The sequence below is a fragment of the Loxodonta africana genome, chromosome 23 (genome assembly GCF_030014295.1).
Source record: "Loxodonta africana isolate mLoxAfr1 chromosome 23, mLoxAfr1.hap2, whole genome shotgun sequence".
NCBI lineage: Eukaryota > Metazoa > Chordata > Mammalia > Proboscidea > Elephantidae > Loxodonta > Loxodonta africana.
In genome coordinates this window covers 47,933,800-47,947,375 of record NC_087364.1, presented here as the reverse complement: position 1 = coordinate 47,947,375, position 13,576 = coordinate 47,933,800, and positions in this window count along the sequence as shown.

Below are 13,576 nucleotides of genomic sequence, written 5' to 3'. Positions count from 1 at the left end.
TATTATGGCTTTTGATAAATGCGTACCAAAACCCGTTGCCCTTGAGTGGACTTAGACTCATAGCAACCCTATAGGACAGTAGAACTCCCCCATAGGGTTTTCAAGGAGTGGCTGATGAATTCGAACTGCCGACCTTTTGGTTAGCAGCCCTAGCTCTTAACCACTGCACCAAAATATGCATACACCCAGGTAATCCATACGCATCAAGATACAGAAAACCCCTTCTAATCAACACACCCAGAGAAAATCATTTTTCTGATTTTTTTCTACCACAGATTAGTTTTGCCTGTCCTACAACATCATATAAAGCATTGTACAGTATGAATTCTTTCGTGTCTGGCTTCTTCCATTCAGCATAACGCTCTGGCTTCTTTTACACATCCATGTTTTCATGGTTGTCCATGGTTGGTTCCATTTTATTGCTGAGTAGTGTTCCATGTTATGAGTACACCACAGTTCATCCATTGGAGGTAAACATTGATGGACATTTGGATTATTTCCAGTTTTAAACTATTATGAGTGAATGTGTTATAAACATTTATGTACAAACATTTTGGTAGACATATGCTTTCATTTTTTGGGGTAAATACCTCAAATTAGAATTGTTTTGTTTTATAAGACTCCCAAACATTTTTCCAAAGTGCTTGTACCATTTTACAATCCTACTGACAACGTATGGGAGTTCCACATCCTGACCAATATTTGGTCTTTTCAGTCTTTTTTAGTCATCCTGGTGGGTTGCTTTGAATTGAATTTTGTTCCCCTCCTCCTCTCAAAAAATTATGTTAGAAGTCCTTTGAAGATGTTATCAGTTAAGTTAGGCTGAGGTCACACTGGAATAGGATGGGCCCTAATTTTATAAGTAATGTCCTAATACAAGAGGAGAGACACACAGAGGGAAGGTGGCTAGTGATGATGGAGGCAGAGATTGAGCCATGCTGCAGCTGCAAGCCAAGGTACACCTGGGCCTACCAGAAGCTGGAAGAGCCTTTGAAGATATCATGGCCCTGCTGACATGTTGAATTCAAACTTCAAGCATCCAGACTGTGAGACAATATGTCTGTCATTTTAAGCACCTAGTTTATGCTATCCTGTTATGGCAGCCCTAGGAAACAAATACATGGGTCTCAGTGTAGTTAATAGTAGTTTTACTTTGCATTTCCCTGAAAACTAGTGATAATGAATACTACTTGCGCTTACTGGGTGTTCATATATTTGCATTGTGAAGAATCTATTCAAGTCATTTGTCCATATTTTATTGGGTTCATATTAAGTAGAAAATCTTCAGTTAATATAAGTACATGTCCTTGGTCACATATATTTTTTAATAGATTTTGTTTTTTTAAACAACAGTCATAGATGTACAGAAAATTTGAGATGACAGTACAGGGAGTTCTCAAATACCCCCTAACCCAGGTACCCCTATTATTTATTAACATTCTGCATTCGTACGGTACCTTTATTAAAATTAATGAACCAGGCTGCTAACCAAAAGGTTGAATCCACCAGCCACTCCTTGGAAATCCTATGGGGCAGTTCTACCCTGTCTTATAGGGTTGCTATGACTTGGAATTGACTCAGTGGCAATGGAGTTTTTTTGGTACTGTGATATTATTATTAACAAAATCTATAATTTATTCAGATTTGCTTAGTTTTTTGTTGTTTTGGGTTTTTTTTTTTTTTATTTAACCTAATGTCTAATCCTGTTCCAAGACCCCACCCAGGAAACCACATCACATTTACTTCTCATGTTCCTCTTTGCTGTAACAATTTTATAAACTTTCCTCATTTTGATGACCTTGATGGTTTTGAGGCATAGTAGTCAAGTAATCTGTAGGATGTCCGTTTTGTTGGAATTTTTCTGATGCTATTCTCATGATTAGAATGGAGATACAGATTTTGGAAAGGAAGGCCATAAAGTGCCATTTTCTTCACATCACATCAAAGGTACATACGATCAGGAGGCAGAGCCAACGTGACGCTATAGACAGAAGTCTCATGTTGTCTCTCTGCAGCAAGGACCCAAAAAACTAAGTAAAACAGAAATGTCAATCCTGGAACCCGATGCATCAAATGAAGGCATAAAGAACTTGATCAAGCACCGAATGGAAGAAGAAACTGACAGAGAATAGAGAACGAGGAAAGCCAGAGAGTGGAGGTCCCCTGCCAACTAAAACAGCATGAATTTGCTCTCTTGGAGCATAGCCACAAGCTATCCTGAACAGGGAGTATGGGAAGACAACTTCACAGAGCTCCCAACAGGAGACAGAACACTTGGTAACCAGAGATACACACTTTCCCAACCCCCACTCTTCTGCCCTATACGCTGCCTCTGCTGCTTTCCAATGGTCCATGGTTGCTCAGCCAGAGAGACACCAGCTCACTGCCACCCTGGATCCAACCTACCCACAACCGCTGGTTCCCCGCGCACCATATTTTTTGTTTGTTCTCTTTTTCTTTCTTCCTTTCCTTTGTCCTACCCACCTAGCCCTGTTTGCCGCCCCCGCCCCTTCCCTACAGGCTGTGCTGCACCACTTGGCTAGAGAGCCACCGGCACACAGCCTCCCCAGGCCTGGGCTGTACCCATAGGCCATCTCCCTCAGCACCACATTTTTTATTTTTCTTTATCTTTCCCTTTCCCCTTTTCCCTCTCCCTCCCACCTAGTCCCTGTGCTGCTTTCACCCCTTCTTGACGGGTCATGCCATGCCACCTAGTGAGACAGGCACCAGCTCACCACTACTATGGTTCCTCCCAACCCCAACGGCCAGTTCCCTCAGTGCCATATTTTTTGTTTTTGTCTGTTTTATTCTTCTCTTTCCCTTCCTTTCCTTTCTTCCCCCCTCCTAGCCCTGTGCACAGCCTTCACCCCTTCTCAATGGGTCGTGCCACACGGCTTGGCTAGAGAGCCACCAGCACACGGCCTCCCTGGGTCTGTCTGCCCCCACCCATTGGCTCCCTCAGCACCATATTTTTAATTTTTCTTTAGCTTTCCTTTTCTCCCTTCCTCCTTCTCCCTCCCACCCAGCCCCGTGCAGCCTCCACACCTTCGTGAGTGGCTGCACCGCACCACCTGCTGAGAGAGACACCAGCTTGCCACCACCCCAGTTCCCCCCACCCTCAATGGCCAGTTGCCTTAGCATCATATTATTCTTGTTGCTGTTTTTCCTTTTGTTTCTCCTCTCTCTTTCCTCTCCTTCCTTTCCTTTCTCCTCCCCACCTAGCCCAATGCTCCGTCCCCACCCTTTCTTGAGAGGCCATACTGCACCACTTTGCTAGAGAGCCACTGGCACATGGTCTCCCCAGATCTGCCCAACTCCACCCACTGACTCCCAATGTGCCACCACTTTACTTTTTTCTTTTTTTGCTTCTGTTTCCCTCTCTTCTTTCTCTCTCCCACTTAGCTCCACATATCACAACTTCTTCCTCCCCTCCTACCTCTGCAAAGCACACCAAGCACCATGCCCCCAAGTAGCACTTACATGAACCTCTGAACCCCCAGACCCTGCCCCATGGTGGCCTCTGGCCCCACCCTGCCGAGGGCTGCACCACCAAACGGCACTGGTGCAGACCCCTGGGCCCTGCCCAGCACTGCCTCCCAGCCCCACCCCAGCAAGTGCCACATCACTGAGCTGCACCAGCACAGACCCCCCCATACCCTGCCCCATGCTGCCCCCTGACCTCACCATGCCAGCCCCAGTTCATGCCACAAATGACCCATCCCTGCTCCTCCCTCCCCTGATGGACCTGCTTTGCTGCACTATACCCAAGTTACCAGTGCAGCCCACCTGGGCAAGGTGGTGAGAACTATAGTGCCCACAGATGAGCAGGCAAAAAAGCATGCCCACCCTCCCTGCCCAGACATAAGCAAATAAGACAAAGCAGGATGAAACAAACAAGCCTACCTACAATCAATAAATGAAAAAAAAAAATTTCTGAATGTTTCAGAAACAGCAGACATTATCAAAACATGTGAAAAAACAGGACACGATGGCTCCTGTAAGAGACCAAAATAAAATACCAGATGACCTTCCAGTAGAAGAAAAGGCACTGGAACTACCTGATATAGAACTTAAAAGTCTAATGTTCAGGGCTCTCCAAGAGATTGGGAAAGAGATGAAGGAAAACACAGACAAAACTAACGAAAAATATTTTTAAAAAAACATGGAAAATAGAGTCAAAATCAGGGAAACCACAGACAAAGCAATGGAAGAATTCAAGAAAATAATACAAGAACAAGGTGTCAAAATAAATAATTAGAAATCATATAAAAACTGCCATTAGAATGCCAAAAGATAAACAACAAGATTTCAGAAATGGACAACACAATAGAAAGTTTAAGGAGCAAATTTGAAACAATGGAAGACAGGAACAGTAAAATTGAAGACAAATCTTTGGTTACCACTTTGTTTAAGGAAAAATCAGAAAAGAATGAAGAAAACATGAGAAATATGTGGGATGCAATCAAGAGTAAAAATTTGCATGTGATTGGAGTTCCAGAAATGGAAAATACAGAGAGGATCACTGAGTATTTGCTGACAGAAAACTTCCCTAATATCATCAAAGATGAAAACCTGACTGTCCAAGAAGCTCAATGAACCCCATATAGGATAGACTCCAAAAGAAAGTCACCAAGACTATCATAACCACACTCACCAATACCAAAGAAAAAGAATCCTGAGAGCAGCTCAAGAAAAACAAAAGGTCATGTAAAAAGGGGAAACAATAAGGCTAAGCGCTGATTACTCGGCAGAAACTATGCAGGCAAGAAGGCAATGAGATGACATATATAAAACTTTGAAAGAAAAAAAATTGCCAACCACGAGTAATATCCTGCAAAATTCTCACTCAAATATGATGACAAAATTAGGACATTTCCAGATTAACAGACGTTAAAGGAATTTGTAAAGGAGTCCTTCAGCTAGAGAACCAACAACATCAGACAACAACCTGAATCTAGCACATAAGACAGCATCAAATAGATACCAACCTAAGGTAATGAACTCTCAACAGTAAAACAAAATTAAAGGATTTATAATAGGGAACTGGAGATGTAAATGACAACATCTGAACAAAAAAAGGGGGGAATGCATGATGTAGGTACAGAACTTTCAAATGGAGAGGAAGTCAAGGTGATATCGTAATAAGACTGGTTCAAATTTAGGAAGATGGGATAAATTTCAAGGTAACCACAAAGAAAGTTAACAAATCTACTCATCAAAATAAAAACATAAAGGCTTAGTAAACACAAAATCTATAATAACAAAAGAAATTAAAAAAAAATCCACAAACAAAAGGAATTCATCACAGGAGCATAAAAGGAACAAAGAAATCGTCAGCAATAAACTCACACCTATCAATAATCATACTGAATATAAATGGCTTAAATGCCCCCATGAAGAGAGAGTGACAGAATGGATTAAAAAACACAACCCATCAATATGTTGTCTACAAGAGACACACCTTAGAAACAAAAACGTAAATATATTAAAAATGAAAGGATTGGAAAAAAATCATGCAAACAGCTACAAAAAAGAGCAAGAATGGCAACATTAATCTCCGATAAAATTGACTTCAAGGCAAAATCCACCATAAAAGACAAGGAAGGACATTACTCAATGATTAAAGGGACACTCCATCATAATTGACAGGGCTTTAAAATACATAAACGCTCGCAGCACCAAAAAGAGAAACTGACAGTTACGCAATAATAGTAGGAGACTTCACATCACTTTCAGTAAAGGAAAGAACATCTAGAAAGAAACTCAACAAAATGTATGAAGATCTAAAGGTCACATTCAACCAAACTGACGTCATAGACATATATAGAACACTCCACCCAGTAGCAGCAAAGTATACATTCTTTTCCAATACACATGGAACATTCTCCAGAATAGACTACATCTTAGGCCACAAAGCAACCCTCGACAAAATCCAAAGCACTGAGGAAATTCAAAGGATCTTCCCTGATCACAAGGCCATAAAAGTAGAAATTAATTACAAGAAGAGCAAAAAAGAGAGAAAGAAAACTGAATAATGCCTTGCTTAAAAACCACTGTGCAATAGAAGAAATCAAAGATGGCATAAAAAAAATTCCTAGGATTAAAGGAGAGTGAAAACACACTATACCAAAACCTCTGGGACACAGCAAAGGTAGTGATCTGAGGTCAATTTATAGAAATAGATGCACACATCAAAAAAGAAGAACAGGATAAAATAAAAAATGTCACCTTTACAACTGGAGTAAATAGAAAGAAAGCAACAAAAGAAGACCACAGCCACCAGAAAAAAGGAAATAACAAAGATCAGAGCAAAAATAAACGAAATAGAGAATAGGAAACAATAGAAAGAATCAACAAAACCAAAAGCTGGTTCTTTGAAAGGATCAGCAAAACATTAGCCAAAGTGACAAAAGAAATCCAGGATATGAAGCAAATAGCCCAAATAAAAAATAGACCTAACTGAAATAAAAAGGATCATAACAGAGTACTATGAGAAACTGTACTCCCTCAAATTTGAAAACCTAGAGGAAATGAACAATTTTCTAGAAACACACTACTAAACCAATACAAACTGAGGTAAAAAAATCTGAACAGACACATAACAAGAGATTGGAAAGGTAATAAAAAAAATTAAAATAAAAAACGTCCCCCCAAAAAGTCCTAGAACAGATAGCTTCACTGGAGAATTCTACCAGACATTCAGAGAAGGACTCACACCAGTACTACTCCAACTATTTCAGAACATAAAAAATTACAGAACTATTTCAGAACATAAAAAATTCTCTAATGAATAAAAAACAGATGCAAAAATTCTCAACAAAATTCAAACCAATAGAATCTGGCATCATATGAAAAAAAATACACCATGACTAAGTGGGATTCATATGAGGTATGAAAGAATGGTTCAACATTAGAAAATCAATCAAAGTAGCCCACCACATAAATAAAACAAAAGAATCACATGATCATCTCAATCGACACACAAAAGGCGTTCAATAAAATCCAATACCCATTCCTGATAAAAACTATCAATAAAATAGGAATAGAAGGGAAATTCCTCAACGTGATAAAGGGCATCTATACAAAACCAACAGCCAACATCATTTTCAATGGAGAGAGGCCAAAAACATTTCCCCTGAGAACAGGAACAAGACATGAATGCTCATTATCACCACTCCTGTTTAACATTGTGCTGGAAGTCCTACCTACAGCAATAAGGCAAGAGAAAGAAATAAAGGGCATCCAAATTGGTAAAGAAAAGTAAAACTATTACCATTCGTGCATGGTATAATGCTATACACACAGAACCTGAAAGACTACACAAGAAAGTTCCTGGAATTAATAGATACAGCAGAGTAGCAGGATACAAGATGAACATACAAAAATCAGTTGAACTCCTATACACCAATAAAGAGATCTACAAAAAGGAAATCAGAAAAGCAATACAGCTTATAATGTCCCTAAAAAAAAAACAAAATACTTTGGAATAAATCTACCCAGGGACATCAAAGACCTATACAAAGAAAACTACAAAATGCTACTGCAAGAAACCAACATAAATAGAAAAACATACTAAGCTCACGGATAGGTAGACTCAGCATTGTGAAAATGTCAGTTCTACCCAAACCTACAAACACAATGCAATTCCAATCCAAATACCAACAGCATTCTTTTATGAGATGGGAAAACTAATCATTAACTTTATATAGAAAGGAAAGAGGCCCCAGATAAGTTCAGCATTATTGAAGGAGAAGGACAAAGTAGGAGGCCTCGCATGACCTGACCTCAGAACCTACTATGCAGCTATGGTAGTCAAAACAGCCTGGTAGTGGCACAAATGACAGACACATTGGCCAATGAACAGAATTGAGAACCCAGATGTAAATCCATCTACCTATGGTCACCTGATCTTCAACAAAGGCCCAAAGTCCATTAAACAGGGGAAAGACAGTCTTTTTAACAAATGGTGCTGGCAAAACTGGATATCCATCTGTAGAAAAATGAAACAGCACCCATAACTCACGCCATACACAAAAACTAATTCAAAATGGGTCAAAGACTTAAATAGAAAACCAAAAACTATAAAGATCATGAAAGGAAAAATAGAGTCAATGCTAGGGGCCCTGATATATGTCATAAATAGGATACAAACCATAACTAACAATATACAAACTACAGAAGATAAGCTAGATAACTGGAATTCTCTAAAAATAAAACACTTATGCTCACCAAAAGACTTCAGCAAAAGGGTAAAATGAAAACCTACAGACTGGGAAAAAATTTTTGGCTATGACATATCACACAAAGTTCTAATCTCTAAAATCCATAGGAAAATCTGACACCTCTACAAGAAAAAGAAAAATAATTCAATTTTAAAAATGGGCAAAGGATATGAACAGACGCTTAACCAAAGAATTCATTCAGGTGGCTGACAGACACATGAGGAATGCTGTCGATCACTAGCCATTACAGAAATGCATATCAAACCTAAAATGAGATACCATCTCACCTGGCATGACTGGCATGAATCAAAAAAACAAAAAAGAGCAAATGTTGGAGAGGTTTTGGGGAGATTGGAACTCTTATGCACTGCTGGTGGAAATGCAAAATGTTAATATGACACTTCCATAAAAAAGACAAATACCATACGATCCAGCAATTCCCCTTCTAGAAATATATCCTAGAAAAATAAGAGCCTTCACATGAATAGACATGCACACCACGTTCTTTACAGCATTATTCATAAAAGCAAAAAGAGAAACAACCCAAGTGATCATCAACAGATGAATGGATAAGCAAGCATACATACATGTACATACACACAATGGAATCCTATGCAACGATAAAGAATAACGATGAATCTTTGAAACATCTCACAATACGGATGAATCTGAAGGACATCATGCTGAGTGAAATAAGTCGATCACAAAAGAACAAAAACTGTATACGACTACTATAACCAAAACCCATGAAAAGGTTTACGGACAGAAAGAAACGATCTTTGATTGTTTCGAGGGAGGGGAGTGGTGGAGTGGGAAAAACTCTAACTAGATGATAGGTAAGTGGTAACTTTGGTGAAGGGTTAAGACAGTACACGATACTGACTGGAAGAGTCAGCAGAACTTGACCAAGGCAAAGTCATAGAATTTTCATAGACACATCGAAATTTCGTAAGGGACTGAATTACTGGGCTGAGAGTTGGGGAACATGGTTTCGGGGGACATCTAGCTCAACTGGCATAACATAGTTCATAAAGAAAATGTTCTACATCCTACTTTGGTGAGTAGCATATGGGGTCTTAAAACCTGTGAGTGGCCATCTATGATACATCTCCTGGTCCCAGCCCAACTGGAGCAAGGGAGAATGAAGAAAACCAAGGACCCAGGGGAAAGATTAGTCCAAAGGACTAATGGACCACAACTACCACAGCCTCCAATAGACTGAATCCAGCACAACTAGATGGTACCCAGCTACCACTACTGACTGTTCTGACAGGAATCACAATACAGGGTCCCAGGCAGAGCTGGAGAAAAATGTAGAACAAAATTCAAACTCAAAAAAAAAAAAAAAAAAGACGAGATTTACTGATCCGACATAGACTGGAGAAACCTCTAGAGTATGGCCTCCAGACACCCTTTTAACTCAGTACTAAAGTCACCCCTGATGTTCACTCTCCAATCAATGATTAGACAGGCCCATAAAACAAACAATACATGTAGTTCAACCATGTACACAAGACTAAATGGGCATACCAGACCAGGGGCATGGATGAGAAGGCAGGAAGGGATAGGAAAGCTGGACAAATGGAAATGAGGAACCCAAGGTCGAGAAGGGGAGAGTGTTGACATACTGCGGGGTTGGCAACCAATGTCACAAAACTGTATGTGTATTGTTTAATGCGAAACTAATTTGCTTTTCACCTAAAGCATAATTAAAAAAAAAAAAGGGTACACACTATCAACATGATTTATCACTATTGGTATTGACCTTGATCATGCCTGGTTGAAGCTGTTGTCGGGTTTCAGTCCCCCACCCCCCTTCCTTTTTATATGGTACTCTTTGGGAGGAAGTCATTATGTGCAGTGGGGATTCATGCTCCCTGTCTTTGAGAGCAGAGTATCTACATAAATTATTTGGAATTGTGCGTGGGAAATTTGCCTCTTCTCCCCCAATTTTTTATTCCATTATGGACTTGTGGATATTCATTTTATACTTTGGGTTATAATCCAGTAGTACTTTATTTTGTTGCTATTGACCTTGATCATCTGGTTGAGGTTGTGTTTGTCAGGTTTCTCCAAAATGAAGTTACTCTTTTTTTCTCCCTTTTCATACTGTGCTTGTTGGAAGGAAGTCATTGTGCAGCCAACAGTTAAGAAGTGGCAAGGGTGACTGGGTCTACATAAACTATTTAGAATTCTTCTGCACAGGTGATTTATCTATTCTCCCCTGCTTATATATTTAATGAATCATTTATATCAGTATAAATCCATGAATATTTATTTTCTACTTTGGGTTGTAATCCAATAGTACTTTATTTTATCTGGTTGCTCAAATTGGTTCATCTTTGGCTTTTTCAATTGACTCCTGTATCACTGTAACATACACGCATCAATGTAGGTTTGTTGTTTGTGTGTTTTTTTGTTTGTCTGTTTTGAGCACTTCTTTATTTTCTGAGCCAACGAGCTACTTCAGACTCATCTTGTACATTTCCTGCCCGTATCATAGAATCAGCCATTTCTCCAAGAAGCCCTGGTTCCCTTTATTGGAGCGTAATACTAGAAACCAAGATCTGGATGCTAGGTGTGTTTGTTGCTACTGGGGTGTTGTTGCTCTCAGGTCCTCTCAGCTGACAAAGCAAGAAAAAAATATGTGTGTGTTAATCCATGTATATGCGCATAACTATAAATATTTCTGTATGTAACCACCTGCAACTAGATTGGTCTAAACAAGAGTTCCTGTTGATGTCTCCAACACTAATCCTTTACCACATAGATCATTCTCCCATTACTTATCTGTAAATTCTCATTCCAACAGTGACAAAACTGCCTCCCATCCTAAGCCATCCATTTACTTAATTGTTCAATTCCAGTATACATATATAGCACTTTCAGAGTTGTTAACCATAGCCCCGTGGGAAACAACCTTATCAACTAGAGCACAGTGTTTATGTGCAATTCTTTTGCCTTTAGTCTTACAAATTCCACTTATTTTGATACTACCTAGGTCAGCACCTTTTCCCAAACATCCTTCACTGAAGTTGATTTGTACATTTGTAATGCAGTTAGATTCTCTGGTCACAATCTGCATTCCTTCTGGGGATTCCCCCACCTCCTAAATAATATTTTTAAATTTGCATACACTGAGGTTCATTCTTTGTGCTGTAAAATTCTATGGGTTTTGATAATTGCATAATGTCATGTATTCACCATTTCAGTATCATAGAAAATAGTTTTGTCACACTAAAAATTCCTCTAGATAGTTGTCTCAGTCATCTAGTACTGCTATAACAAAAATACCACAAGTGGATGGCTTTAACAAAGAGAAATTTATTCTCTCACAGTCTAGTAGGCTACAAGTCCAAATTCAGGGTGCTGGCTCCAGGGGAAAGCTCTCTGTCGGATCTGGAGAAAGGTCATTGTCATCAGTCTTCCCTTAGTTTGGGAGCATCTCAAATCAGGAACCTGAGGTCCACAGGACGAGCTCTGCTCCTGGCACTGCTTTCTTGGTGTTATGAGGTCCCCATGTCTCTCTGCTTGCTTCTCTCTTTTATATCTCAAAAGACATGGGCTTAAGACACTATCTAATCTTGTAGATCTCATCAATATGACTGCCACTAATCCATCATATTATATCGTAGGGATAGGATTTATAACACATAGGGAAATCACTTCAGATGATAAAATGGTAGACAATCATAGAATACTGGGAATCTCGTGACTTAGCCAAGTTGACAGACACTTTGGGGGGACACAGTTCAATCTACAACAACGACTAAGATAGAATTTGGCACCGAGAGTGTTTCTAGAGAAACAAAATTGTAAGGATGAGTTTTCTAAATGGGTTCTTGAGTGTGGTTAGTCTTCAAAGATGTTGATGACTCTGCTTCCAGGTAATCCATGGCATGAGATGGTGATACAAATACGAAAACTATCACCACCAATAGATCAGGTATTGGTGAAAGGTGAGGCTCTGGGTGAACACATGTGTGATCTTTCTACAGTTTTGTCATAAGAGAAGTATAAGGAAGCTGGTTGGTTGGTCCTACTTTCTGTAGACAAACTGATGAAAGAAAGAGATGTGCTCAGGGCTTCAGAGTCAAAACTCAAGTGCAGTATAAACAACTTCAAAGTTTCCACTTATGTTTTGAAAGAAAGCCTCATTTCTGGTAGTAACAGAACTGATATTTCCAAAAACCAAACCCAGAGTCTTATTGTAAGGCTGAATTACAACTCCAGCTCAATTGCCAACTTTGAGAGGTGTCTGAAGTTAAACTGAGGGCACTGATTGGGAAGAAATGGGATCCTGAAACTTGGGATGGGGGCATATGAGCAGAAAATCAGAAAGCTGGAGACACTGAGCCCCTAAATTCCATTGAATCACTCCTGCCAACAGAACCACTCCCATCTGAAGAGATTACTCCATGTTTGTCTGCTAAACCACCCTCCCCAGAAAAACCATTAGTCCCTCCACTCCCATCTAATGAGGTTAGCAGTAGCCCAGCTGTCTCTAAAGAGTCATTACCTGGGGCATTGCCAGAGGCAGATGCTTTACAAGACAATGTTGAATGTTCTCAAAACAATTCCACACTACCTACTGCTTCTGGCTTCTAGATCTATAACTAGACTTAAGTCCCAGAAACCCCCAAAAGATGAAATAGAAAGTGTAACCCAGGAGGGGGTATGCTACACGTCAAAATAACTGCTTGACTTTGCTAATATGTACAAACAGAAACCTGGGGAATATATGTGGGGAATGGCTATTAAGGGTGTGGGATAATGGTGCAAGGAAAATAAAGATGGATCAGTCTGAGTTTATTGATATAGGTCCACTAACCACAGATTTTTCATTCGATGTTTCAGCTCAAGAAGTTAGGATCTAATAATTTATTTGGTTGGGTTGCTGAAACATGGATTACGTGGTGGCCTACACTAAATCAAGCTGAAGTACCAGACCTGACTTGGTATACTGTAGAAGAAGGTATCCAAAGGCCTAAGGAAATTGGCATGCTAGAGTGGATTTATCAGGTTAGACCCCCAGGCCCATACATGGAGTGCCCAGAGGACACACCTTGTACCACAACTCTGAGTAACAAATTTTTGAAAGGTGTTCCAGCATCCTTGAAGACTGCTGAGATTGCTATTTTATGTAAATCAGATTTGACAGTGGGAACTGCCCTAACCAAATTAAGACACCTAAGTAGAATGTGGCTGATTGGAGCCTGTTGTAGTGGGGCCAAGTGGCTGTACTCAACTGACAGAGAAAAGGTGGGTGTGGTTACAGTAATGGACAGTGGGGTCAAAGCTGTAATCAGAATAGTCTGACTCATATGGACTTATGGTGTTCGCTGCTTAGTCAT